The following is a 24,726-nucleotide window of genomic DNA, read 5'->3' as shown; positions in this document are numbered from 1 at the left end:
TGACATGTCAGTGCTTTGTATTCCCTAAGCATTATTGCTGCTGTTACAGGATGAGAGAGAAAATCCTTTGAGGCTGAAAATCCTTTGACTTCTGTAGTGAAGTGATTTTGTGGACATGGCAAGAGAGCAGAGCAGCTGCTTGTGGTGGACAAGAACATGAGGAACTGCAGAGACAGGACAAACAAAAGTCAGTCTAGGGTGGTTCAGTTTTAGGTCATCCTGCTGTGGGGCACGGGACAGACAAGTTGCCCTCTCTAAGGTCCTTCCAGCTTTATCTCCTACTGCAGTTTCTATTTGCTGCAGAAAATTACCTCTTAGTGCCAGTCATGCTGGGATTTCTCTCCTTTCCCATCTGTGTGTGCTCCACAAGCGAGACACAGGATGCAGCTACAGTGCATGGAGCAGCTGCAGGATTTAGGTGCAGTGGGGTAGCATCTTTCCCAGCCCCATAAGTGGTGCTCAGCTCCATCCTTCCTGGCACAGGATCAGTCCTCAGGGAAACAGTGTGTGGAGTGCTGGATCCAGCTAGCATCAATACTTTCTCCTTTCTGACACCACCACTGTACTCCCTGGGCTTAGCTCTTGCTGTTCTAGTTTTTGCTGATCTAGATGCATTAAAATTAGTTTTTCTCTTGGTGCCTGACTCTGGGCAAGGTTATTAGGTAGCTGGGTCATTGCAGTATGTGACTGTCAGCTGCTGAAACCATTTGCATTGGGCTGCGGGTTGGTAACAACTAAAGACCTTGTGTTAAATAATGACTAATCAGCATCAAAACTCCAGCAAGCTTCATTTTAAAAACAAGGAATATTTTCTGGGGAAAAAAAAAAAACAAAAAAAAACAAACCAAGAAAAATGCATTTCTGTGTTCTAAAATGATTTGCTTTCATGTGGCAAGAGCCCAACTCATTTCCCCTCCAGTCTGCATTCTGGAATCATTACCACGCTTATTTCCAGTAGTGCAGAAAGTCTTTTCCATATACCTCCTCCTCAGCCAACAATCTGTATCTAATGTTTAATGTTTCCTAGGCAGAAGGAAATGAGAGCAAACCAGCATCTCTACTGTGATGACAGACACCGTAGAAAATGCAAAATCTTTCTCTAAAAGCAGCTGCCAGGTCTGAGAGCAGGCCCAGCCCTGCACTCCAGCAGTGCCTCCAAGGAGTGTGCAGCTTTCAGACAGTCCATGTGAGGAGTTCATGGAAAGATCCTGTGTCCCCAGAAAAACCCTTCAGCCAGAGCAAGATTACACATTGTCCTGGCTAAGGGAAGAGTGATCAGCAATAAAGAAGTTACATAAAGTAAAAAGTTTCTCAGACAGGCAGGTCTTTATGAATTCGTAACAAAACTTCTTGTTCATGAATATTTGCTTTCCTGACACAGAAGACAATTTGTGCCAATTCAGATGGCTGAGCAGAAACTTCATCTTCCACACTCAGATAATTCCATCACAGCAACTTTTAACTCTGTACTGTCCTGGCACTTCATATTCCAGCCTAACAGCAGCCTGCAGCTTTTGACCAATAAGCTCTATTAAAAAAGTAATCTACTGGAAAAGGACAGTAAACAGCTCATTAAAAAAGTGTTTCTCAGCACCAGCTCCAGAAGGGAATTTCTCCCAGGGAGCCCATCTTGCTCTCTTTGTTAGAGCTGATGAGGACACGCAGGATGGAAGGGTATTCATAGCTGCAATGTGCCTTAAAAATGGAAGAAAATAATACTCTTGTGGGGGGGGGGGGGGGGGAAAGTTCTCTAGTGGGCTAGGCACAGGCAGAATTAGAAAACAGGCTGTGTTGTCCTCAAGCAAGGACACTCCATGTCCTCCTGCTTTTGCAGCAGGCGCCGAAGGTCTTTTGGGAATTGCATATCCCAGCATGAGAGGTCCTCAGCTCCCACGTGTGGAGGATACCTGAGATAACCAGGCCCTGGCCATATTGATCTATACAGAAAGGGCAAACTGCTTCTTGAAAGGGCACTGTAGGCCCCTGCTCCCAGCCTTACCAAGCCAAGGACATTCCCCAAAGCACTTGTCCCAGCATTTTATCACTCCAAGGTTTAAGGGCTGTGTCTCTGAACATTTTTGGTGTCCCTGTCCCAGCAGCCGCTGCAATAAAAGTGCCCAAAGCTCCATTTCTTTAGAGATCCAACTTTTTTGACAAGGAGTGGATGGTCCAAGACATTTCCAAGAGCCACACTAGCATCCAGCTGGTGTCTCCAGGTACTGGAGCTGTCATGGACCAGTGGTGTCTGCAGGTACAGCTCACTCCTCTTCAGTATCTCCTGTGCTCCAGACAGAAACAAAACACAATATTAAGGACTATCAGTACCAAATGCCTCAGATGGAGTAAGAAGCTCCTCTGATGGATAGAGGAGATTCCTTCCTCTGGGCTCCTGCTCACCCACAAACAGCACAAGATTGGCCCTTCTCCTAAAAGCTGGGTGTAAGCTGTGCAGTGGATATTAAATTTCCCCCGAAAGGTCAGCTCTGGTGAGCAACAGAACTTGCTGTAGTGGAGTCAGATCAGACTCAGCAAATTGTCCCCAAATCCTGGGGAATAAAAATTCTAACAGCAGATTCAAGGGCAACATTTTAAAGCAACAGCACCTGACACTTCATTTTGAATGTGGGGTTAAACGTTTGAAGGAAACTTCAACTGTTGAAAGTGTTCAATTAAATGCAAAAAATGAAGCACTAATTTTTGCTCCAGTTATAATCAGTTCTGTTCCTGTTCTGTTTCATCAGCCAAATCCTTATTTCCCCATCCTGTAACGGGAAAAAAAATATTAATTTCCCCACTGGGCACCAACCTCGCAGACCTGGGAGGCAGAAGATGCACTGTGTGTAACACACCAAATAAACACCACCCTGCAATGCAAATAAACCTGTAATGGTTTTACATTCCCAGCTGGAAGGAAGGTTTTTTCAGCATATCTTCGTGGTGTGCACACAGTTCCTCAGGTTCAATTTTCAGTTTGAAACCCTGGCAGCTTCTAATCATGATGATAATTAAGTGAGGAAAATAGGATTCTTAAATCTTCCCCTATCAAGTCTCACCCAAGCTAATGCTACCTAACTACTGAATTATTCAGGCCTGCAAACTGGATATTCCTCTTGGCATAGCCCAAATTTTTTAAGGCTTGCAATATTTTGAGCGATTTTTAAAATTTTCAACCCTCCTCCACAGTGCTACCTCCTTGAATCTGGCAATCTATTGATCTGTCTGCCACCTTTCACTCTATATTCAGAGTATTTTGGTACTTTAGGATACAGATTATCATGTCCAGTGCTCATATGCCATCTAGAACAGTGAGGTGCTGGTCCACTCATGGGATTTCAACTGTGATTATGGAGCCAGCACTGATGTCACCAAGGGATACAGGAGGATGATGGGCTGGGAAAGGCTGAGGCAATGCAAACCCATACAGACCATCCCTTGAGTGACACACATGGTGTGATCTGAACGCTCTTTAGAGACAGCTTTTCACTCTGGACACAGATTTATGGGAGCAAGAACCCCCCTGTCCCAAACTGCCCTGTGTGATGTGCTCTCAGCATCACGTGCATCCCATGCCCTATAGGTGTGGGAGCTGGATGACTCAGTTGCCCAGCAAGCCCTGGTCCCCAGATGGGACCTGACAAGACTTGGAGAGAAAAATTGTGATGTTTGTCTGGATGAATATAAAGTCTTCTTGGAGGCTGCCCTTCTTCACACTCCCAGCTGCTCCAACCAAGCAGAGCTGCAGCCATTGCTGGTAACACTGAGCATCCCAAGGGAGCACTGACACAGTCTGTGTGTGGGGAGAGGATGTGGAAGACACAACTGCTGAACCAACAGCCTGCACAGGTTGAGGCTGGGGTGCTGGCAGCTGCCTGCAGTGTGAGCAGCTGGGGCAGCTGATGGAATCTACTGTTGCACGAGGGGCAGCTCCTGTCAGCACTCTGCACACACGTATGTGCAGGATGCAAACTGATTTTCAGTCTCATTACTACTATTATGAGCATAATCTATTCAGTGGCATACTGAATATACAATATGAATGCATGCAGTAGCACAGCATTTTCCCACTTGCTGTATGAGCAGCATGATACAGCTGAGGATGGTCCATATTCCTGTTTGCACCTGCATCTGCTGTCTCATCCCTTTTCTGAGTAAAATACTCAGTGTGGAAGAAAACAGGAAGAGCGGGGAGTCTCACATGGTTAGTTCCTGGCCTGTTTTAGCAGGATGGTTGTAGCCAGAGGGGTGCAGTTGTCTCCAGTGGATCACAAATGCAGATTACACTGTACTCAGCACTTCTGAGGCTTCACCACTAATGCTGTGTTCAGTTTTGGGGCCCTCAACACAAGAAGGACGTTGAGTTGCTGGAGAGTGTCCAAAGATGAACAACCAAGCACAAGCCCAGACACAAGGAGTGGCTGAGGGAACTGGAGAATTATTTAGCCTGGAGAAAAGGAGGCTGAAGGGAGCACTCACTGCTCTCTACAACTACCTGAAATGAGGCTGTGGCGAGGTGGGGGTAAGTCTCTTCTCCACAGTAACAAGCAGGAGAAAATGGTCTCAAGTCGTGCCACGGAGATTTAGATTGAATATGAGGAAAAAAAAGCCTTCACTGAAAGAGTTGTCAGGCCCTGGAAGAGGCTGCCCAGGGAAGTGGTTGAGTCATCATCCCTGGAGGTATTTAGAAGACTCAGAGATGTGGTGCCTTGGGACATGGTTTAGTGGTGGACTTGGCAGTACTGGGTTAATGGTTGGACTTGATGTTAAAGGTCTTTTCCAACCAAAACTATTCTCTCATCTACCCAACAGGTCCCTGGCTGCCAGCAAATAATCCCTGAGTTCTTCTTTACTGCTTTTCTGGCCTTGACAGTGAAGTAGTTGATATGAGCTGCTCCCTGCTTCCTCCAGCAGCCTGCTGCCTGCTTCAAGTTCACAAGCTACTGGGCAAACACTCACGTTTGAATTTTATTGTCTGTGCTATCTGTCTCCTAGCAGAGCAGTTATCTGCAGCATGTGTAATGTGTCAGCTTTCCCAGAAACCATGTTTATGGTTTTGTTAATGAGGACTCTCTCTCCTATGACACTTCCATAACCTAGGAAGGCCTTGGCAGGAGGATCAGGGATGGCAATATTCCATTCTGGGGGATCAAGAAGGAGAAATAAACAAGGCACCAGTGCAGACAATTAAACTTCCACACATCAGTTTGCTGATCTGAATGAAGTGACTGTCCTGGATGAGCTGGGGACAGGCTTTAAGTGTCTGATAAATATGCATCCTAAAGTGAACAGTGTTGGGAGTCTGTGTGAAATAAAGTGCAAAAAGTCTAGGAACCACAGACCAATGGGATATTAATGTGTGCATTGCTCAAAATGCTCTGAATCCTCATGTCTTGAAAAGAAAGGATGCTTTTACCACTGAAAGTTGATCTATACTATGAAAGGGATGGCCACCCATGCAGCAGGGCACTGGCAGTGTGGCAGGGCAGCCACCCCCTGGGCTGGGGGTCACAGCTGGAGCTGCTTCCATGCTGCCCCTCCATGGGGGAGGATGGGGATATGGATGGAGCTGCTTCCTCTGCTGTCCACCCATCAGGAAATTCAAAGAGAGGGAGGCAAATGAGAACACCTGAGGAGAGGGGGGGAGAAACATACTGAGAGGTCCACCTACTGCACTGGTATTACAGCTGACCTTGATCAGACACAGGAGAGGAAGCATTTGTCAGCTCAGAATGAAAAAAGAAACTGAAAAGAGGTAAGTTTTGGCTTAGCAAGACAGGGAGGAGAAAAAAATTAATCTTAAGCAACCAAAACCACTTAGTTCAACCTGAACCGTGCTGTGTTTCCTCACTCAAATACAGGGTGAGGAACTCTTCTCACAAGAGCTTGTAATGGAAAAAATGCATTTTCAGATCTACCATTGCAAAAAAAGTTACTGAGATGCTAAGATGAAACAAAGGGGAAAATGGAAGATGTTGAAACAAACACGTTTTTCAGCTGTATCTTTTGCCAACACCATGAGCAATTTCAGCTCTCCCAAAATACCTTCTCAATTCATTTTCTGAAGTGGAGATGTGTGAACCACTGCTCATGGGCAGCAGCTCAGGGGCTATCAGCAGAAGAGAAAATTGTTAAAGAGTTTAAGAAGAAGGAGGCAGCTGAAGCCTGCACCTGCACCTTGGTGTGCACATGATAAAACAGGCTCCTAACTGCACTGAACTGATTGCATATTTGTTATGAACATATAATCTGATTGCAAATAGCAGTGGGTGCCGTAGTTCTTCAGCCCTTCAGCCTGGCATCTGGCTTGTGCCTGATAAGCCTCCTCTGACTTGGTTTTTGGAGTATCTACAGCACTAGAGGCAGTCATAAGAAAATGGAGCCCCCTTGTCATGATGTAAAACAGGCTCAGCAGTCCAGAGGCTCTTGGTTCTAGGGAGAGCCAAGGGTGCTGCCAAGCAGGGAAGCCTGGATTTTTCAGCTTCCATGTTTTTAAGGTGTGTCTGAATGACAGATGCATCTTTTGGGGCCCAATCTCCTTCTGAGTGTTTATGTAAGACTCATCCCTAACCACTGACAATGTCAGGGATGGCTCAGCTGGAGGACAGCAGTGCACCAAGGAGGCAAAGGGTACAATATATGGCACCTTTTCTTCCCTGGTGCCTGTCAGAATGTCTCTCAGCCTGTGGACTGTAGCTGGTTTTTCAGGTTCCCTGGATGGGAGCATTTGAACCTCAGTGTGTGATACCTTGCCCCCTGTTCTGAAACAGGATATAATTTTTCCAACAGCTAAAGTATGAAGCAAACAACTGATTTAAGGGGGATCATTGGTTATGACAGGTTTTGGAGAAGAGCTTTTTGGTTGCCCAGAGTACAGCTAAGAAAATCAAGTGTGGCTGTGCAGGGGGGATGCCCTGCTTGTCTCCAGCATGGCAGATCCTGACACTACATGCTTTTTCTGTTTCCCAGTGGCACTGTCCCTGCCAGCTATGCATCTCAATGAACCTGGTGCCCAGTGGGGAGCACTCAGGAAAGATCCTGTCCCACTCTGTGACAGCACCAGTGATTGTCCATCGTTTCCCAGAGTTAGCATCCACCCCCAGTGCTAAGCTTCAGATGCATTAGAAAAGCAGTGTCAGCATTAGCAAAGTGTCCCTCTGCTAGTGTTACAGTCTCAAGTTTGGACTTTACCTTGGACTGTACCCACTGCAGAGCAAAGGTGATCAAGCCCTTGTAAAAGCCTTGTAATGGCTTTTTATATCAGAGACCTTTTGATCCTGATAAGATTTTAAGTTATCATATGCTGAATTCCAGAAGTTCTTTGAGACATTATTTTTCAGCTTCAGCAACATCAGTAAGAGACACTGTCCTGACTGTGTTACAGAAGTGTCAGAGAGCAGAAATTACCCACAGCAGCACCTGTCTCTTCACCCCATCTGACACAGCAATCCTGGCAGCACCACCCCCAGGATGGCTCCCACGCTCCTACATTGTTGCTGTGTCCCCAAAATCCATGACATGCACAAACCTGGGACACAAACTGAGGCCTGTCACCCTCGTCCATTCTGAGAAGCTTTTCCTGCTATGTCCCCTCTGAAGAAATCACTGTGTGGTGACACTGGCTCCTGACACAAATAAGGCATCTGACCCCCTGAATAATATGTATGTATCTGCTAAGTTAGGATGCACTCTGTGCAGTGTAAGGTGGATCTTCCTGATCCTGCACATTGGCTTTTGGGCCAGAAATACATCTGAGCAATGCTTTGCCTAGCACCCAGTGCCAAGCAGATGAGCTCCTAGCAGTCTTTGCAGTATTATACTCCTGATGCTTTCAGCAGAGAGGTGAAGACACCATGCTCAAAGGGTTTGTAGGCTGATGCTGTGATGCTGTTTGGATGTGGCACCAAGAACCTGCAGAGTTCCTACCCAGAGCATCTCCAGCATCCAGCATCATCCCTGCAGCCAGACAGCACTGTCTTTTCTGTATCCTTGCAAAGGTCCAGCACCACAGATGAAGCTGGCAGTCAAGACTTAATGCTCTACAGAAATGCCACATCACTTTCAGGCTTCTGAGGCTGAAGGTATCACAGCAGTCATGATGTTCTCTGTTTTCTTTCTTCTGTTTACATTGTCTTACTGTATCCATTTAAATAATAACTCCCTTATTATCTATAGCCAAAAAAATCAAACATGTGTGTCTGGGAAGTAAAGGCTTGATTTCTGCTTAGGATTCTGCATGTCAGTGGCAGTAAATCAGTGGCATTTTCCTAAAATGATCTGTCAGAATTAGGACCGGGTGGTAGCCTGTTTCAGTTGCATCTGTGATTCCTTTGTTATGATTCATCTTCCACAAATATCCAAATAAACAAGTTTGTTGGCAGGAACAGTCTGTTGAGACTCAAAAAGTTGCAAAAAAGTCACTGAACTTTCACTTTGACTGCAGAAATCTCCTCCTGACAATCTGATGATTGATGATGCCCTGGCTCATGCCCCTGACCCTCCAGGTACTCACCCCCTGTACCTGGTACCCTGCAGTCACACCAGGCATACAGACAGAACTCTTTTGGCACATCTTAAGGAAGTGCATATTTTTCTGCTGTGCTGTCTTTTTGAATCCTTACATAGAAAAGTATCATTAAATGTTCCAATATTCCCTTTGGTTTTGCTCGTTCTGGCATCTGGAAGCAGATGATGTTGTTGACTGCAACAAGGATTTCTTCTTTCTCAGAGACATCCACTGCCCCTTCTATTTCTTGATAGATTCAGTATTTCTTAAAAAGATAGCTGCCTTCCCAACTATAGTGTCCAGTGTATCAGTAGATCTAGTAATTTCTGTAGATTAGTGGGTATCTAATATTGCTTTTACTTATATGGACAAAATACTTAGATTTTTGGTGCATATTATATAATTAAAAAACACTATTTTTATGCATATTTAATCTGCTGTGATATTATTAAGAATCAAATAACGATCCCCTGAACTGGAGAAAAACATTTTTGGAGGAGAGAGAATTAAATTACAAACAATATTCATTAAAATATATAGTTATAATACATATATTTCCCTATGTTCCAAGAAAGAAAGAAATGAACTAGACCCTTCACTTAATTCCATGACTGGCCATATGTAATTTGTGTTTGGTGTCAACAGTATCATTAAAAAAATGTACAGATTCCCTCCCCAGGATTTCAGCATGTACAGCAGTGTCAGGCTTACAGAGTGTCAGTAATGAAGCACAATGTGGCCTCTTTTCCCAGAGTGAAGCCACCACAGTGGTTTCTGCAAAAATTGAGTATAGTTTTATGAGAGAGCAGCTTGTAAAATATTTGAGATGCTGAAATATATCCAAACAACTGCTTTAGACAGGTTGAGAAATGAGAATCCTCTTTTCCTTCAGCAGATCTCATGCCACACATTGCCTCCTGTCAGAAACAGTTCAGGGCTGATCCCTTGGGAGCAATGCTCTAATTTTTTTGTGTTATGCATATGGGTCACATAGAAGTCCAAGGCCTGGAGCATGAACAACCTGAGGCACACATCTTGTCACACATCAGTGCTCTGCAGCCTCCTCCAGCCACTGCACAGCAAAGCTCTGTCGGGGGGTGAAAAGACAGCACAGAGATAACTCTCACCCAAATTCAGAGTTAGAGGTTGAATCCTTTTTCTTCCTCTTAAGAAAGAATTCTTCAAACATTTATGGGCTTAAGCTAATTGTATGTTTGCATTAATGCATGGTTAAGTTGCTACTTAATGTATCCCAGAGAAAGTAAAGAAACTACAGGCCAAGGTATTTTTAAATGTATTTATTTATCTAAATCCTTTCACTAAAGCTAAGCTCAAAATTAAAATTATTCCTCCCCATTTTCTTCAGACACAGCACACTTTCAGGATACAGAAATAGCCCAGCACCCCTTTTCAATACTTTATGGGTTGTCAATTGATGCTCGCTGTGTTCTGTGTTTAAAAATCACCCAGAGCAGCAGGATGTATGTACAAAAGTCTGTTTATATTTCATACACATAGTTATTTAGACCAGCTGTGCTTATGAGGTTTCTTCATATTACTGCTATTGTTCAAAGACACACTGAAAATACTGTATTTCAGAAAGCTGCTACATGGCAATGTTTGACAGCTTGACTGTTGAGTAAAGCCTCTCTAATTCAGATTTCTGGAGCTTTTCCTGGAGCTGGATATTTTGGGAAATTATTCAGAGGATCAGATTTTGGGAAAGGAGATGCTTCACTGGAGAATCTTTTCCTCCTCAAACAGTCCAGATCTCAAGTACTTTTGAAGAAAGAGCAATGTGTGATTTGAGTTGCATGCTGATTATTTTTGTACAATTTCATAAGAGATACGGCCTGAGGACTGCCATGAGATTCCAATGTATCTGGGGAAGGGGTTCACAGGAGCACACAGGCACATACACTGGGAAAATTGGCCTTCTTCTCCGCTGACAAATGGCACGAGGGAGATAACATGCAGAAATAACCACAAAAGAAGCTGGGGAGAGGGGCAGGGGTAGATAAACATGCAGAGACAATGGAAAACACCACCCTTTCTCTAAAAGAAGAGCAATTTGTGTGGAAACATGCTATTCCCTCCTCTTCACCTTCCTCACAATGTTGGCTTTGCTCTCTACAGAGGGCAGAAATGTACAACAAAAATATTACAACAGCCACCATAGACTAATGTAGAAAAAATTATTAATTGGTTGTGGATCTGCTAAGGCATGCAGCTCCACACAGCCCAAGATGGGGAGCTAATCCATGCTGCTGGCAGCCTCGAGGGACAAATCCTGCTCTGGCTGTAACTGTCCCAACCAGGAGATGCCATGAAGAGCAAAGGAATGTGACTTTTCCAAATTCTTGATACTAGAAGCTCATATTCCACAATGATTCAAAAGATTCTAGGAAACTTAATTTTTCATATGCAGTGATATAATTCAGACCTACAGACCAGTCAGTCTCAGCTCTGTGCCTGGCAAGATCATGGCACAGACTCTTCCTGAAGGCTCTGCTAAGGCATGCAGGTAACAAAGGGGTGACTGGTGACAGCCAACATGGCTTCACTAAGGGCAAGTCCTGCCTGGCTAATTTGGTGGCCTTTTATGATGGGGTCACAGCCTCAGTGGACAAAGGCAGAGCAACAGAAATCATCTGCCTGGACCTGTGCACTGTCCCATAAGACATTCTGGTCTCTAAACGGGAACGACACAGATTCAATGGATGGACCACTCATTGGATAAGGAACTGTCTGGCTGGTCACACACAAAGAGTTGTGATCAGTGGCTCAGTGTCCAAATGCAGATGTGTGTTGAGTGGTGTTCCTCAAGGGTTGGTACTCAGGTCAGTGCTATTTAAATCTTTGTAGGCAACATGGACAGTGGAACTGAGTGCACCCTCAGCAAGTTTGCTGACACCACCAAACTGTGTGGTGAAATCAACACACTGGAGGGCAGGGCCATCCAGAAGGACCTTGACAGGCTCAGCAAGTGGGCTTGTGCAAAGTGCATGGAGTCCAACAAGGCCAAGTACAAGGTTCTGCATCCGGGTCAAGGCAATCCCATGCATTAATATAGGTTGGGAGGAGTAAGGATTGAGGACAGCACTGAGGAGAGGGTCTTGGGGGTGGTGGTGAACCAGAAGCTTAACATGAGCTGCCAATGGCTGCTTGCAGCTCAGAAAGCCAACTGGGTCCTGAGCTGCATCAAGGGAGGCCAAGGGAGGGGATTCTCTCCCTCTGCTCTGCTCTTGTGAGACCCAACCTGGAGAACTGTGCCCAGTTCTGGAGTCCCCACTATAAGAAGGACACAGAGTTCCTTAAGCATGTCCAGAGGAGAGCCACTCAAATGATCAGAGGGCTGGAGCACCTCCCCTATGAAGCCAAACTGAGGAAGCTGGGGTTCATCCTGGAGAAGAGGAGGCTCCGAGGTGTATAAAGTCTTCCCAGCCTGCCTTCTGCTGACCACTTGCAGCAGGCTCCTCCAGCAGAGTTATCCTATCCCTTTTAAGAGCCCTTCTCAAACCCCAAGATGGAAAATTCCTAGTCCTAACATCCCATTCTTACATCCACCCTATGTGAATAAGTTGGCTTACTTATGAGATATGAGGAAGGCTACTGCTGTAGATGGACAGCCCTTCATTTTCTTTTTTTAAAATTTTTCACAACTTCATGCAAAAACCCACCCCGTGGATGCCTCACCAGAGGACCAAGATCTTCACTCACCAAATGGTGCTCCCATGGCCAAGCAGGGACTTCCTGTCTCTTCTATATCATACCATGAAGCTCAGGTTTTCTGGGGAGCACAAACACATAATATTAACAGTTATGACAGCAATATTTAATCCCAGCCTTCTTTGCACCACACTAAATTGGCCTTGCCAAAGAAGTATGTGCAGGAGCTCCTGCATTTCTCACCTCCTCTGGGCCTGCAGAGAGCACACATCCGAGATACAGATTTTCCCCCTGTCCTAGACCTAGCACAAGGATTCTTCTATGCCTTTGCTTAAAGGATTTCACTGTTTACCAATCCAAGGTTATGTTGTTAACCACAGATCATTTCAGTGTACAGAAAACACCTGGCTACAGGCACGAATCTATCTGCATTTGCAGACTGGAAACTGCCTTTCAGTTTCCATCACCACAGTTTTGTAGCTATAGCACATTTGGAAAGTAACCTGTGAAAAACCTCAGCTGAGGAAGGACTGACCTGAAACATACTTAGAGTTCTGGGTCTTCTCGAATAAACCTGGGTACGAAGGACTCTGTGGGTTTCTCAGCCCACGTGGATTCAGGCTAGGGAAGAAAATAGGATTTCTCATGCAACAAGCCTGGGCTGCAGGACATGTAGGGAAACCCCCATGGGTTTTCTTCCTGTAGCAAAGTCAGGTCTTTTCTTGCATATGATGGAAGTTGCTCGTGGGCAACTAAAAGAGACGTAGCCTAAAGAGCCAGAGCCTAGAAGAGGATGAACTTTTAAAAAAATTCTTATTCGTAGTATAAGAGCATAAATTGTCCATAACTTGCTTCTTTTCCTGCTAGTTCGGCTCCAGCAGAGGCGGTGGCAGCGAAAACCCGAGGTGAGCCCAGGGGCTCAGGGCGAGATGGTGCTGTACAAGGGGGTTCCTAAGATCGGACCGCTCCGAACCGCTGCCCAGAACCACGGAAAGAAACCCGGAAGCTCTCTGGCTCAGCCAATCAGGCGCGGCGGGGGGCGTGGCCAGGGAACCGCGGGGGCATTGAAACGGCCCCGAGGAGGGCGGCAAAGAGGGGAGGAGTGGGGCGGGGCAGGGCGGGGCGGGGCGGGGCGGGGCGGGGCCGGGCCGGGCGGGGCCGGGCCCGGGGCCGGGGCCGGGGCCGGGGCCGGGGCCGGGGCCGGGGCCGGGGCCGGGGCCGGGGCCGGGGCCGGGGCCGGGCAGGGCAGGGTAGGGTAGGGCAGGGGCGGGGCGGGGCCGAGCCGAGCCGAGCCGAGCCGAGCCGAGCCGAGCCGAGCCGTGCCGTGCCGTGCCGTGCCGTGCCGTGCCGAGCCGAGCCGAGCCGAGCCGAGCCGAGCCGAGCCGAGCCGAGCCGAGCCGTGCCGTGCCGTGCCGAGCCGGGCCGTGCCGAGCCGAGCCGTGCCGGGCTGGGCAGGGCCAGGGAGGGGAGGGGAGGGGAGAGGAGGGGAGGATCGGGGAGGGGAGGGGAGGGTGTGCCGTTCCTGGGTGTGCCAGGGTATGCCGGCGTGTGCCGGGCCAAACCGTGCCGGGCTGATCCATGCCGGGCAGGGCCGTGCCGAGCCGGGCCAGGGTGTGGTATGTCGGGCCGAGCCGAGCCGAGCCGAGCCGAACCGTGCCGAGCCGGGCAGTGCCGAGCTGGGCCGGGCTGGGTAGGGCCGGGGAGGGGAGGGTGTGCTGTGCCAGGGTGTGCCAGGGTATGCCGGGCCGATCCGTTCTGGGCAGGGCCCTGCCGTGCCGTGCCGGGCCATGCCGAGCCAGGCCAGGGTGTGGTATGCCGTGCCGGGCCGAGCCGTGCCGTGCCGAGCTGAGCCGGGCCGAGCTGAGCCGGGCCGGGCCGAGCCGGGCAGGGCGGGCTAGGGTAGGGTAGGATGTGCCGGGGTGGGGTGTGCCGAGCCGTACCGTGCCGAGATGGGCCGGGGTATGCTGTGCCGGGCTGTGCCGGGCAGGGCAGGTCAGGTCAGGGCAGGGTAGGGAAGGGAAGGGAAGGGTAGACTAGGGTAGGGTAAGGTAGGGTGTGCCGGGGTGCGGTGTGCCGTGCTGTGCCGTGCCGGGCCGAGCCGTGCCGTGCCGTGCCGGGCCATGCCGTGCCGGGGTGTGGTGTGCCGGTGCTGGTGCCGGTAGGCTGATCTTTTATCATCAGGTGACCCATGTGGTGGATGAGGGGAAGGCTGTGGATGGAGTCTGTCTGGGCTGCAGCAAAGCCTCTGACACCGTCTCCCACAGCATTCTCCTGGAAAAGCTGTCAGCCCAGGGCTCAGCCAGGAGCTCTCTGCGCTGGGTTAGGAACTGCTGGAGGCCACCAGAGTGGTGCTGAACGGTGCTGATCCAATTGGTGGCTGTGGTGTCCCCAGGGATCAGTGCTGGGCCTAGTTCTGTTTAATATCTTTATTGATGATTTAGATGAGGGGATTGAGTCCTTTATCAGCAAATTTGCAGATGACACCAAGCTGGGGGGGAGTGTGGATCAGCTGGAAGGCAGGAGGGCTCTGCAGAGGGACCTGGACAGACTGGAGAGTTGGGCTGATCCCAACGGGATGAGGTTCAACATTCCAAGTGCTGGGTCCTGCACTTTGGCCACAACAACCCCATGGGGAGCTCCAGGCTGGGCACAGAGTGGCAGAAAGGGACCTGGGAGTCTGGATTGCCAGGAAGCTGAACATGAGCCAGCAGTGTGCCCAGGTGGCCAAGAAGGCCAATGGCATCCTGGCCTGGATCAGGAACAGTGTGGCCAGCAGGTCCAGGGAAGTGATTCTGCCCCTGTACTCAGTGCTGGTGAGGCCACAGATTGAGTTCTGGGCCCCTCAGCTCAGGAAGGAGATTGAGGTGCTGGAGCAGGTCCAGAGAAGAGCAAGGAGGCTGTGAAGGGATCCAGCACAAGTCCTGTGAGGAAGGGCTGAGGGAGCTGGGGGTGTTCAATCTGGAGAAGAGGAGGCTCAGGAGTGACCTCATCACTCTCTACAACTCCCTGAAAGGAGGTTGGAGCCAGGGGGGGGTCAGGCTCTGCTCTCAAGTAGCTACCAGTAAGACAAGAGGGCATGGACTTAAGCTCTGCCAGGGGATGCTTAGGTTGGATATTAGGAAAAAATTCTTTCCTGTGAAGGTGGTGAAACACTGGAACAGGTTGCCCAAGGAAGCTGTGGCTGCCTCCTCCCTGGAAGTGTTCAAGGCCAGGCTGGACGGGTCTTGGAGCAACCTGGTCCTGTGGTAGGTGTCCCTGCCCATGCAGGGGTGTTTGAGGGGGATGATTTTTAAGGTCCCTTACAACTGTAGCCAATCTATGATTCTATGAATTATGCTTTGTTGTTTGGGGTTTTTTGTTTGTTTTTGTTTTGTGTTTTTTTCTTTGTTTGTGGGTTTTTGTTTTGGTTTTCTTTTTTAAGAAGAAAATGATTAAAGCAGTTGGCATTTCTCAAAAATCAGAAATATAATTGTTAAAAATGCCAGTCTGTTTTCTCCGAATTTTCAGATTTCCTCCAACACAACTGTGTCATTTGGATAGACATTGCACACCAAAAGATTTTCATAAAAATAAAAGAATTTCCCTAATGCTGGAAATCAAGTGAATCTTGTCTGTTTAAACAACAAATATTTTTTTCTTGTTCTTTGTTGGGCAAGCAAGGGATGAACTGAGAGGCTTTTCATGCCTTTGTATCCCTCCTGCTATAGGCACCAAGCTACAGATGACCTGCTGAAGAGGAAGCAGAGGATGCAGGCACATGAACAGGGCACGTGCTGCCCCATGAATGGTGTCACTGTATGAGCTGTTGCCTGAAGAGCAGCTCTGCCTGCTGCATGTCTATGACACCTAAACAGAGGAGGAATGGTGTGGCCAAACATCTCTCTAGGTTGCTCCCTCAGTGTGCAGCAGATGTGGCAATGTCTGGGTGTAGCCCAGTGCAGAAAGCAGCTGTCTGAACCAGAAGAAAGATGTTCCCTAAGGCATTGCCTTTCACATCCAGTGCTCTGCAGCAGCCAGCACTGTTGCAAATAATAACTTCCAGGCAGCCAGGAACTTTCCAAGTGGAGCAGAGTTTGCTGAGAAATACACATTGGATGCTACTGGAAGCACCCAGTGGCAGCCCCTGGATGAGGACACAGGTTCAGAGTCCAGGTGTGAAGCCATGCTTTGGGTTGGAGTTACCACAGCCTTTCTGGGGCTTGCTTTGAAAAACTTTTTAAACCCTAAAAGCATAGAGAAGCTTCATTTTATTGTGTCTCTATAAGGATGGCAGGAGCTGAGCTCTCCTGCCTTGCCAAATATGCATATTTAGGAGACCAAACCCCAGCCACTCTGGGGTGGGAGCAGAAGCCAAGCTGTTAATGAAGCAATGCCTTGTGCCATTCGTGGTGTGTTATGATTACAAGTGACTAAAGGAAGCTCAGCTGAGTCAATAACCTAAGCTCCACTGAGTAACTCTTACCTACAGTCCTTTCCTTCCCTACCCTCCCTGATCAGCCATTCACCTTTTTGTTGTACTCCCATCCTCTGCAGCCCAGAGGCATCCCAGGCAAGGAAGAAGATATCATCCCTGTCCCAGTCTTGCTGCCTGTGGTACACATCCTCACTGCTGCTCCCCCTTCCCTTCAGGGCAGATCTGCTGACACAAGAGCTGCCTGCAGGCAGTGTGTGGAGCTGGGGCAATGCAGGCTGCCCAGTTGCAGCTCCCAAGGAGCATCTGTAGCTCTGGTGCTGCTTCTGCTGCTCCTCAGCTGCCTTTGTGGGCTGACCCACCTCATGCTCTGTGCCATCCCATGGCTTCCCCCCTCACCCCACTTCTTTCTCTTCTTTCATTGCAGAACAGAAAAATCTACAAATTGTTCCCCCAGCAGGGCTGTTTTCCTTTCTGAGCAGTTTTTGGGCAGGAGTAGGTGTGGTGTGTGTAAGACAGAGAGATGGAGACAGGCTGATGTGCTGAAAAGAGAGTGCTCTAACCAAGGAGGGGCAAAGGAAAACTTAGTTTTCATTTTTTGATCAATTCACCCAGAGTTTCTCCTTGTTCTTCTTCCAGGGTTGCTCTTAAATACCTGACTTTACACTTTGCAGTGGTTAGTGAAAGATCATTGGTTCCTGTAGCTCAACATTTTTTCCACCCAGCTTGTAAGCACTTAAGTGCCATGTGGCTCCAACACACTGTGCTCTGCTCCTCTGCCACCCCCACATCTGGACACTGCCGTAACTTTCTTCCTTAGCCAGTATAACAGATTCTGAATGCTCTCTCCTTTCCTGTCACCCTCATGGGTTCCTTAATTGCAATGGTGACAGAGAAAGTAGAGGTCAAGCAAGCAGCATGCCAGCCATGTAAAGCCTGACTGAGAACAAGTGCACCATAGCAAGTTTTGAAACCTTACTCCAGTAAATCACGTTGACCCCTATATTTCTCCAAGGTGCACCAGCAGTAGAAAGGCAGCTGGGGAAATGTGATGGCAAGGCTGGAAGGAGCTAAGCAACCCAGTCCTTCAGTCCAGGTGCCATGTACTGTGTGGCAAGGTCAGGAATGGCACAAAGAATGGTGCTGAGACAGTGGCTCTCACAAGGCAGGAGCCAGGATATCCTGCCCATCTACTGGAGGCAGTTAAATTGACAGCCTCCTGTATCCCACAAGGATGATGTCCCTGTCCTTGCCTTTGACTGTGATTCTGTTTCAAAAGTGGTTTGATATCTCTGGTTCTCCCAACAGCAACCTGTGTTTGGTCACCAAATGAACTGGCCTCCTTTTGTTGCTTTTAAGTGCTTTTAATCCTCGTGCCCTGCAAGGAAAGAGACTGGTTCCTGTAAGAAAAGAAATCCTTACGGTAAATTCAAAAGGATTTTAGGCATCCCAGCAGCACACTAAGATGTTTAAGATGCATTTGAGGAAAGCTGCCCTTGGTGAATTGTTTTGCTGCGCTCTGTTTACTGCTATTTCTGTCTCCTTCCCTTGAATAACATAATAACCACCATTAGTCTTGGTCTCTGGTGTGTGAACAATGAACAACAGCAATGGGCAGAGGTCAGCTCTGGTGAAGAGCCACAGTGCTTTCACTCTCATCTCCACAGAGGACAAAGTCAGCAAACTGTCAGTCCTCATAAAAAAAGAGTAAAAAAATTTTTTAAATGCACCCCTCTGTGCACACAGTGCATTACTCACTGGTTGGGCATTCATATACATCCTCTGCCCAGAAGAATCAGCCACCAGTATTACCACCCAGCTACATGTGCTGAAATACACTGTCAGCTTTGAGAGGGTTTGCAGCACTTGGGAATAGGCAGCAGTAAATATAGCAAAGGGGGAGGAGAACAGAACTGCTCCTGCCACTCCCAGGTGTCAGGATGAGGACTGGAGGAGAAGAGGTCTTTTCCTAAGTGATATTTTGTTGTAATCACCCCTGGAGCAAGAATCATCCAGGAAAAATGAAGACATCCATATGACTAGGTAGCCCATGGAGTGAACTGCAGTGGTGGATTACAGGAGGCTGGAGCATCAGGGGGAAAATATCAGAGCAAGCACCCAGGGCTGTGTCAGAGCAGCCAAGAAAAAGGCATTAATAAATATTTTTTCCACTATGTAGCAAAGCAGGGGTTGAAAACAGTCATGGAGGAATTTCAGATGTTTTAATAACAACCTCTCATCTTATCAGGGGTATTTCCCCAGTGGATCTCAAACACTTCACCAGTGAGGTTAATACCTCTTGTGCCCAAAGAACAGATAAGAAAACTGAGGCTCAGCTAGGGAAAAACACTGAGCCAACAGCTACAGAGAGAGCTCCTGTCCCACACCAAGGTCTGCTGCCCCATATCACGCTCCCCATAGTGGAAGTGTGTAGAAAAATCCTCTTTCTCAACACTTACGGTCCAAAGTGTGAAGAAAACAGCAGCATTCCTCAGCTTCAGAGTCGTGTTTTTCCCTTCAATCCAGCTGCCACCATCCTCAGCACCATGAGCCATGCCAGTGGAAGCACAATGTCACGAGGAAGGTGACAGTGCAGCACGTTGAAGACACAAAGATTATTCTTTGCATCTTCTGAGATGTAGCATGCACATATAAATGTCCCTTCTGACTTAACTGGAATGGCCTCTCAATTATGTGATTATCCTAATTATTACAGCTCAAACAAAAGTCAAGAAAAGTGAAAGAAAAGCCTGGAAGCTTTTCTCTAAAACTGCCCACTTTCCAAACCACTTTTTTCACAGGCCAGGCATGCTGTTCTGCACATTCCTGGCTGCTTTTGCTAATATTCATTTCCAAGTGGAGACAGCACCTTGACCAGCACTGCAGTTTCTTGCAGCATCCCTTATGCTGGCAACAGCCTTGATTTATTCAGCTGGTGGGCAACATCCAGCTAATAATATCACCCAGAGCAGTAAGAAACCTGCTGTGGTAATTCCATCTTCTTAATCACCAGCTGCTCCTAAATTTCTCTGGAGCATGTTTGAAATCAGTGTTTGCATAATCCTGCTTCTGAGCTGAGACTTGACAGCTGCAGAGAGGTCAGGTCTCACCAGTTGTTGGTGTGCTCAGCTGTCATATTCTGTGGTCACCCTTTGATGCAGCAGCTTCAGGGGGGATGCCCCTCAGGCTCTCATGCAGGATGAGCCAGCCCAAATGGAGCCATTGGGCACCACCTCGATGGGAATGTGCAATAACAGAAATCACGTTTTTGTGCATGCTTCAGAATCTCAAGGGAGGAACAGTATGACATGGTACTCACTCCTTTATTTCTGGCATTTCCTGCTGGAGTGTAAAGCTCTTAAGCTTTCAGAGGGTCTCAACTTGGTTGGGTATTAATGCAGGGGAGAGAGGGATGGCAGCAAAGTGCCCTACTCTTTGCTTTCATTTTCATCTTGGCTTGACAACACATTGGTGCCTCTAGCACATCTCGTTTTCCATTCTTTTTTATTAGCAAATGCACTTTGACTGGTTGAATTATTCATTGCAAACAATTTACCAGGCCACATAAGGCCAGCTTTTCTCTGCCCATGAGTTAGCCACAAAAGAAGTTGTACTTTTGATTGATTTATTTGTTGTCAGTAACTGTTCAGTAAAAAGCCTGTGCATACTTGAGATGGCAAGTTGTTTGTGAGCTGCTGCTTTCTTGGACTGGCTTGTTTCTGGGAGACAAAGGGAGCAGCCAAGCATGGAATGAACGTGGAGCAGTCTGACCCCATTTATACTGGAAGACATCTAATAACCATCATCCTTCCTGTCTCACAAGTGCCCTGATTTGTCAGAGCAACAGCCACTGTGAGCATTAATACTATCAGAGCTCTGCATGCATGAATGTTTGCACAAATGGGATAAGACAAGGTGAAGCACTTAATTATACATATTATCTCATGTGAACATTTTGCAGCATTAGGTCAGGCCAATTGCTCATACATTATCAATTTATGCTGCAGGGGGATTGGAGTAAAATGAGAATCTCAGACTTCCAAGACTCATGGGACAATATTCATAGTAGTTCTGAACTAAGATCTACCACAAGTTTGGACAGCCTTAATATGCTACCAATTCAACTGAATTTTCTCCAAGTGTCACATTTTTCTAGCAGCTCACCAATCTACTATGACATTTTTTATTTTTCAGATGAGATTCCATGCTAGTTCTGCAGAATTTAACAAGGTCATCAGCTGTAATCAAGCCATTCACTGGCTGTAAAAGAAGAAAACTTTGCTTAAGGCAGTGAAGCAGCAGCAGTTTACACCAGAGAAACATTTCCAAGTATATACCACAACATCATCTGGCTATTTCATTTATGGGTATAAGTCTATATTTGCTGGAATACAGTGTTCTATAAAAAACATTTCTTATTAAGAATGGTGACAGGAGACACATAATACACCCTGCAGTGGCTGCTAGATCTACCTATGCCCCTGGGAACAAATAGAACCTACCAAGGATGCTTCTGTGACTGACAGTTCTCAGAACAAACTCTGTTATGCTGTTGGAAAAAGATGCATTCTGAGAAGCACACTGCAGTACAAAATTTCTGTCTTGGTTTAGCTCAATGTAATAAAAATTCCAGTTTTTCCTATTCTTACCACATTTTTTTTAACACAGTTACCTTGCAGAAGAACTTTGATGTCTTTACACAATTTCCTCCATGCATTGAAAAAAAGTTCAGAGCAGAGAGAGAGAATGAGCTACAAGGGATTGCTCACCATTGCCTGCATACACTACAGACAGGTTTGTTATCTTCCTAATTCTGCTGTGCTGCAGTAAATCCTTCTGGATGTTATGTTTTATTCACAAATTCAGGCTTGAGCATTAAGCTCTCACAGGCATATCTCATCTTAACATTTGCAAGTGGGGAGAAAATCATTGTTGTGCAACTTAGTTGTGCAGTGAGATAAATGTGAGCTTTGAATTTACAGTTGCTCACAGCTCTGCCCACAGCTGCATACTCCTAATTTCCTGCCTCCACACCAACCTTGTCAGAAGAAAAGTCTCCCCTTCTAATTGACTCCATGGAAAAGCCTGTCAAGAGCTGAAACTGGGCTGCTGAATAACTATACTTCCGTATTCATCACCTCAAGAGTGCAAAAGAAGAAATGTTATCATACTGGAATTTATCCCAAAACCAAGACGAAGTATCCTCAGAAATGGGAATTACTGCAGAAAAACTAGGAAAGATACCATACTATCATTGCAGGTAATTTCTATAGATTTTTTCCTGAAAAGTAAAATGAGATTTAAAAAGTCATGGAAGGTCAGTTTTAACTAGTCCTGCAGATGTTACTCATCTTCTCACTAACTGGCTGAAAAACTTTAATATATGCCATCAAATAGCTAAGATTTCTTTTTGTCTCAGTTTAGCCATTTTCCTGAAAACTTACCAACCTCTTGACTCATTTCATGGACTGCTGGAAATGACCAGAACTGTGTCCCCTCCAGTTACCTGCTTCAACTGGTAAAGCAGGGAAATTGTAGATGAGATGACAAATGGCACTCAAGGCAGGTGATTTGTTAGACGTGGGTAAATGTCATTGTTCTGAAATATTTTATTGAGTAATGTGACAAAGAAAAAAAAAAAAAAAAGCCAAATTGGTGACTGCTGGTGGCTTGCTCTGGTTTGAGGGTACTTTCCAGTCACCCTCACAAAATGTGATGGCTGCTGTCTGGACCGCTGCAAACCCAGACCTTGTGCTGGCAAAGCTTGAAACCTCATTACTGTCACCCTCAGGTTGTGCTTTAAAATGCTTTCCCCCTTTTTCAATGGAAATTTCTTAGAAAACAAAATGTCTCTCTGCTATACATACAGGGCACTCAGATCATGCTCAGGCAGCTTTTCTCACACAGGTTAAGTCATGGCAACTTGAACTTGAGATCCATGCAGGTCAGTCACTTGTGCTGTGAAGCAGAGTTTGCTTTACTCAGCTGAGAGGAAGGGGGAGAAAGAGGCAAACAAAATCCAGAATCTCCCAATGCTTGGAAGAGGTCTGTGAGAGAGCCATAAAGTTATCTGCAATCTAAAAAACATCTTCAGCACGAGAGCATGGAGCTGAGCTATCTATTTATACAGCAGAAGAAAGGAGGGGTTCTTGCTGATTCAGCATCCTCCTTTTAATAACAATAAGACTTTTAATAACAATAAGACTCAGGCCTCAACGTGGCATTTGTGGGACCAGGAAGAGGTGGCCAGGGTACTCAGTCTCACTTTAGCCCAGCACCCACAGAAGGACACAGGAACATCTAGGCTGGGACATGGCATGAGGAGCTCTTGGTGGCTCATCCTTCCTCTCCACCTGGGGACACCCACAGCAGAGCTGTTGTATCAGTGCCAGGCAGTGTTAGCCATGACACCATCTGCTCCTCTACCTGAAGCTGGTTCATCTGCTTGGTCTGGATGTGGCTCAAGGTATATCCAGCTGTCATAGCCATGGGCATCCCTGACACCCATTGCCTTGAGCCTCAGGCTTTGCAAGACTCACCTATCACTTCTCTTCCAACACAGCATCAGTTTTTCCTCAAGGACTTGCCATTGCCAGGGATGCTGATGTGGCAGTCCAGGCTCCAAGCTCCAGGCATGGCCCTGGCCTCCCTGCAGGCCAGCTTGTTTCCACTGCTCTGATCCATGAGGTACCTTCCCCGAGGACTGAAAATCTATTCCTGCAAAAATGCAGAAATGTTTTAACACTTACGGGCTTGGTACACGCGATGGCAAAGGCACAAAGATCCTGTTGTGCATTACACAGACCAATTGTAACAGTTAAATGCAGAACAAGCTGAACAGTGTCTCCTCTGTGAAAAAGAAGGTTCATATATAAAAACTTGCATTTCGGTTTTAAAATACGAAAGCTCTTGGTTTGCAGTTTGTTGCTACGTAATTTGGTTCTTTTTTTTGTTCTTTTTATAAAGGGAAAGGAACCTAAGATGCAAATAACATTTCCTGCTATGGAAAACTGAAAATACTCCTAACATATTTTCCAAGGTCGGCTCAGAAGAAGCTGCTTCCAGGCTATAGCTACAAAAATTAACAAAGCAAAACTTAGAATCCACTTCTACAGTTAGTTATAAAAAAAAACAAAGACTGAACATCTTGGTCCTCTCTTCACCCCAGAAAGACAGTGTCTGACCTCAGTAGCAGATTATGGGTATTTGGAACTCTTGAAACTTGAGTGAGTGTCTAAATATGATCTCAGGAGCCAATGTTTGAATCTGTTATGTAAAAAAAAAACCCAAACAAAAAAACCCCCTTCAAGTCTGTAATTTCAAGCAATGAGACAGCAGAACAGTAATCTATAGTTTCCATGTCTTCACACAAATGAAGTCTGAATCTGTTCTCCCTCCTCTCTATTTGCTCTGCAAACTGCTTCCACACAAAAAGAAATTTGCTTCTCAATATAAATGTCACTTTATTTAAAGCAGTGGCTCAGGAGTTTGCCCTGGGAGGTGGTAAGCACACTGCAGTGCTCACTGACCTCCCAACAGGCTCCTAAACAAACAGAAACCAAAGTGCTGCTCATGGCAATGCAGCCATGGAATGAATCAGTAGGATGTTATGTACACTCAAGAACCAGCAGCCAGGCAAAGCAGGATAATGAGTTTTAGCTTGCGTTTGCTGAGGGCTAAGTGGATACACAATCACTATACACACAGTGTATAAACAAAGAAGCTGCAAGATGTGTTCAAGTATTCACATTTGCAGTGGATAAACAGAGAACATGAGCCCATAAACACCTGGAGCTCCACAAATGAGAGTCTGCTTTACTCAGGATGGGTCAAACCCACTGGTTATCTTCCCAATGTTGCTTAAAGCACCCCTAAAGACAGGCTCCAAACCACATCAGCTGCTTTGCCATAATCCTTGTCCCCAGAGGTGTCCATGAGGGAACTCAGCAGCTGCTCTGGAGGAGGAAGGGGCAGGTATCTGCCCTCTGCCCAGCCCTGCTATGTTGTGAACCTGCATATCAGAGCATCATTCCATCTTTTTTTTCTGAGTGACAGTGTCAGGCAGAGACTGTGGGTGAATCTTCTGCTTACAGCAAGGTAGAGACATTACGAGACAGGACAACACATCAGGCAAGGAGATATTAAA

At 46.8% G+C, this 24,726-nt stretch overlaps 1 long non-coding RNA gene across 1 annotated transcript; it reads right to left on the bottom strand.

The window, feature by feature from the left end:
• Positions 1–9,104: 9,104 nt before the first annotated feature.
• LOC139802505 (uncharacterized) lies at positions 9,105–12,853 on the bottom strand. Its single transcript, XR_011728672.1, has 3 exons — positions 12,716–12,853; positions 12,217–12,290; positions 9,105–9,585 (listed from the first exon to the last, which is right to left on the bottom strand). It is a non-coding gene; the product is annotated as an uncharacterized lncRNA (long non-coding RNA).
• Positions 12,854–24,726: the final 11,873 nt, after the last annotated feature.

This window comes from Heliangelus exortis, chromosome 14 (genome assembly GCF_036169615.1).
Source record: "Heliangelus exortis chromosome 14, bHelExo1.hap1, whole genome shotgun sequence".
Taxonomy (NCBI): Eukaryota; Metazoa; Chordata; class Aves; order Apodiformes; family Trochilidae; genus Heliangelus; species Heliangelus exortis.
This window is presented reverse-complemented; position numbering and strand designations above follow the sequence as displayed.